The 5,009-nt window shown below is 50.8% G+C and overlaps 1 pseudogene; it reads left to right on the forward strand.

Annotated features, from left to right (window-relative positions):
• The first annotated feature begins 3,278 nt into the window (after nt 1–3,278).
• Nucleotides 3,279–4,378, forward strand: LOC147975185 (PRA1 family protein B4 pseudogene; annotated as a pseudogene).
• Nucleotides 4,379–5,009: the final 631 nt, after the last annotated feature.

Below are 5,009 nucleotides of genomic sequence, written 5' to 3' on the forward strand. Positions count from 1 at the left end.
AACCAATGGAGCCAGCAACACTTGATCATCAGCCAAAGTGTTATTAGGAAGTTGATTGACAGGATTTTGCAAGTCTGGCAACTCTTGAGTTGGTTGATCTAGTGGCACCTGTGAAGCACTTGTAGCATCAGCCTGTAATGCCTGTTGCAAGAAAGTTGCAGCATCTGACAGGTGGTTTGGTTCTTGCTGCACAACCACAAATGGCAGGTCAGCATGCTGCAGAGCTGGTGGGAACTCAGGTTGTTGCAGCCCCACCTCAAGGGGCATGTTAAGATCTGGAAGCTGCATCTCGTGAAGTAAGACTGGTTGGTCATGTGGAGCAATCAGGTTTCCAAACAACTGAATATTGGCAGCACCATGAATTGAGTTTGCAGATTCAACACTGTTGGAGTCAATGCCAAGAGAGAGTGTCAGGCCACTGTGATCCATCTCAATAGTTTGTGGTGCAACAATTTGCTGCTCTTGAACCAACACATTATCATTATTTGGCGGCATTGCCCAGTGGTCCCAGCCTAGATCATCTGCATTCTCTGCTTCTCCATTCTGACCATCTTGAACATTGTCAGGCTGCTCATTGTTTTCATGCTGCGGGATGGGTCCAAAGAATAGATTGTGCTGATTAGGATGGTGATGCTGCTTTGAAGGTCTTGGGTGCGGGTTGCCATCCAAATGAATGGGATCCTCATCTGGGGGTCCCCCTCCCAACAACTCTTCCTAAAAGATGATGACTGGGCAAGTCCAAGAGTCACCTTCAAAATGCCTGTCCCCAGTGACTGCCAAACTAACTGGAACATCTGAAAGAGCATTGATTCTCACTTTAACAGCTACTGCGGCATCAGTGGTTTTCGCACGGTCCCAAGAAAGCAACTTTCCAAAACTCGAGACAACATTGTTGAGCTCATACATGCAACGAAGATCTGTTGGGAAACCAACTAAAAGTAGCCAACAGTCTCTGGCCAGATTAAACTTCCTCCAGTTCAGGCCTTGATCATACTTTTGGAAAATGATGTGAATGTCATCAAAAGGGTGAGGGCTCCTATTGATCAAGGAATCTTTATTTGCTTTACTATTGCATCTGACAAATGCTTGACCAAAGGGGCATTTGGAGATAGACGAGCACACTACCCTTTGCGAAACCAACAAATCACTAAGAACCTCCCAGACATTGGCAAAGGCGACTTCACCTTGGGGCATTGGCACCAGAGTGGCGATGACAAGATTTTCGTTGGACAGCTGCACATCTCCATGGATGACACGAGCGCGCGCTGGCCTCCCTTCCACCTCGATAGCTTGAGTGCCAGGGAGAAGGAAAGGCATAGGATCGAAGGGAAAATTTGCCATGGTTGACGATGTCGCCGGAGCAGAGCTGGTGGGATGGAGCAGAGAAGAAACCTGTTTGGAGGATTTGATGGATGAGACTGAGGAGGGCGGTGAGAAAGAGTTGGGAAATGAGCATTGGTAGAGTCCCGAACAGAGAGCAGTAAATTTTCTGCAGGGCCGTCATTATAGGAAGACGGAAAGATAGGGCCACTGAGAATTGGGTCCCGCCGACCACTGTTACCGGATTCCCGATTATCTACCAGAATGGGGGGATTTGCCATGTCAGATGAGGAAGGTGGAACGACGATCTCGGCCCGGAATCTACAGTTGACTGCAATATGCCCCCATCTGTTGCAAGCCTTACAACGAATTTTGTTCTGGCATTTGGGCCTTAAGTGGCCCGTCATGAGGCAGCGAACACAGAAAAGGCCAGATACCTTATGGGCTGGGCGGCCCATAGGTTCAAAACGTGCAGATCCCGCCCCACCCAACATTGTATTATTAGGCGAAGTAAAACGGAATTAAATGGGCTCCTTGACTGCTGCCTGGCTCGATCATGGGAATTTTGCGTTGTTTGCGAAGAAAAGAATTGTGGCTGTTGAACAACTTGAGCATATGATCGACGAGATTTAGCACTGGACACTATGGTCCAATTTTTGCTGGCTGCATCATGATAACGGAGGTAAAGATCCTTGAGATCATCATCCCCCTCTCCCCACAGAAGAAAATTCATGGAAAAAAGATCGGAAGACAAATTACCGCCCCTAATGATTTCAAATCCCACTTTCGGAGAAGAAACACAGAACTTGTATGACCAATTACGCAGATGAGATACCTTAAAAACTTGGCAGAGCCACCAAAGCAAGCTTGAATGATGAGGCCCACCGATTCTGGATTTAGCTTGATCAACGATCGTGTGATTTCCACCACGAGGAAGAACTTTGGTGATCTTGGCGCATCTTGGGCATTGACGACTGCATTGCACTGCTTCTTGATGTATTCTTCAAAAGCTTTCCCAAGGGAGAAGTTGAGATCGGAAAGGGCCATACTGAAAAGTGGCCGCCGAGATCGGAGTGATCACCGGCGGGAAGTGGCCACCGGGGTCGGAATGACCACCGGTGCAGCGAGGCCTGGTGGCCGCCGGGGCCGAAGTGGCCTTCGACGGGAGAGCGGGGCGGGGGCTAGGCTAGGCTAGACTAGAGCGGTGCTACCTACTGCCATCGTTAGCTCTCTTCCAGTGCGGGATCTGTTTTTCCCGAGTGCTGGGATTGCTTCTACCCCGGAATCAAAGCTGTCCTGCAAAAAAGAAAGAAAAAAGAGTCAAGCTGCCTCCACCATGTTTCATTCACCATTACCAGGCACCAAGTTCCAACTGTAAATCTCAGCAAAAAAAAAGTTCCAACTGAAAAAGAAAGTTCTTGTTGTGATTTTTCGGTTTGGCAGGCCCATTCGACACATCTAGTGGGTTCTTCAAAATGTTTGCAAGCTTTATCTCATTTTTCAGAACCGAAGAAATGCAGGTGAGTTGTCTGTTTCCTTGTACCTAGTTGTTAGTTGGGAAGGAAGAAGGATGGGTGCATCACAGCAAACGATGGTGTGCCATGTTTTCCTCGCCTAACAAAGAAAGCTCTGCTCCATCTCCATGTAGTAGGTGTTTCATTTCCTCCTTGTACAAGGCTGGATCTCAACATTGCATCTTCATCTACAACACTCCTACCAAACTTTGTCTGGAGTAGCGCCAGGTGGCGGTTTTTGTGCTCGTAAAGGGGTTCCGTTCATCCCACCGACACGTTTTTTTCGGAGGGAAAACCGACACGGTTTTCTTCACCAGTATGCGAAGGGAAAAAGAAGTGGTGGAAAAAAAAAGGGTGCAGCCGTCCGAAACCGTTGACCCGTCGCATCCCCCGGGGTGGGCTGGTGCGTCGGTGCTAAGAAACCAACCAGCCACCAATTCTCCAATACAAAACCACCCATTTCCACTTCCATTCGCATCCTCCTCGCTTCCCCAGATCCAAATCGCGCGCGAGAGAGCAAAGGGAGGAAGAAAGAGATCTCGCCCAGCGCCACCCCGAATCCGCCATGGCCTCGGCCGCGCCGCCCCTCCTCCCCACCACCGTCCCGGCCGCCGCGCCCGCGACCGTCCTCCCCGCCGCCCCGGACGCCGCCGCCGCCAACTCCATCGCCTCCCCGGACCCGGCCGCCACGCGCGCCTTCCTCGGCCGCCTCTACGACTCCGCCAAGCGCTCCCTCTCGGGCGCCCGCCCCTGGCCCGAGCTCCTGGACCGCGCCGCGCTCTCGCGCCCGGACTCCCTCTCCGACGCCACCGCCCGCCTCCGCAAGAACCTCGCCTACTTCCGCGTCAACTACGCCGCGCTCGTCGCGCTCTCCCTCGCGGTCTCCCTCCTCGCGCACCCCTTCTCCCTCGCCGCCCTCCTCGCGCTCCTCGCCGCCTGGTGCTTCCTCTACCTCCTCCGCCCCGCCGACGCCGCCCCGCTCAACGCCTTCGGCCGCACCTTCTCCGACAGGGAGACGCTCGGGGGCCTCATCGCCGCCTCCGTCTTCGTCGTCTTCCTCACGTCTGTCGGTGGGATCATCTTCTCCGCGCTGGCGCTCGGCGCCGCCGTCGTCTGCGCGCACGGTGCCTTCCGCGTGCCTGAGGATCTGTTCCTCGACGAGGTGCCCGACCAGGGCCTCGTAGGAAACGGCGCCACCATCAACCTCCTCTCCTTCATCAACGGCGCTGCCGGAGGAGGAGGACGCGTCTGAGCCAGCCTCCTGTCCTCAGCTCTCTGATCTGCTACTCGGAACAGACAAGTAAAGTCAGTGGCTGGTTGATTCGTTTTTCCAGAAACGAAGTACTTCTACTTGTTTATTAAGATCATACTACGCGTTGCCTTTAAGAGCGTGAGGAGGAGATTAGAAGAGGATGCATTGGAGTTATACTACACACAGGATATACACAAAAGAAGGAACCTTGGGATCTAATTTTGTTTCATTTTGCATTTGATATTGCTGTATGATGACAAAGTTGAGCTTATTAGTATTGATATTCATATGATATGTGTCTTGGTGTTACTAGCATACAGGACAAAATAAATTGCTGCTCCTCGTCTTAACATAAAAATGAAATATATGATGATTAAGTACACCATTTCTTTTCAAGAGATCGATCAATGTGATTTCGCATATGATCTTGATTCTGGCGTGGAGGATCTTGGGTCTAGGTGATTCATTTCGATCATAGTAGAGTTCTTTTCTATGCTAATGTATCTTGCATCCTTCTTGGAGTGCCCTGTTTATTCTTTGACATTGGAGCTGGATATCATTTGTAAGTCTAGTCTCGATCTTATTTAAAAAAAATATAATGCTATCATCGATCGAATTGCAATGACAGATAAATAACGGAAATGAATATTTTTTTGAGAATTCACGGAAATGATATTTAGCTGACGTAAAAAATCTGGCTGCTCGCAGCGAACGTTATCATCAGGTTGCCATGTTACGGTGCAGCAACCGTTCGCAAGAACATGGGCACCTGTGAACGAACCCTGTACCGGCACTACTCTCTCCTTCCTCTCACTCTCCGCATTATGTGCCACCCTCCTCCCTTCCTCTTGACTTCACTCTCCTCTGCGACAACGGTTCGAGGTGGTTGCCGATTCCTCACCATCGAATCGAGCGCCGTTGGT

The sequence above is a fragment of the Triticum urartu genome, chromosome 4A (genome assembly GCF_056163025.1).
Source record: "Triticum urartu cultivar PI428250 chromosome 4A, HENAU_Tu73, whole genome shotgun sequence".
Lineage (NCBI taxonomy): Eukaryota > Viridiplantae > Streptophyta > Magnoliopsida > Poales > Poaceae > Triticum > Triticum urartu.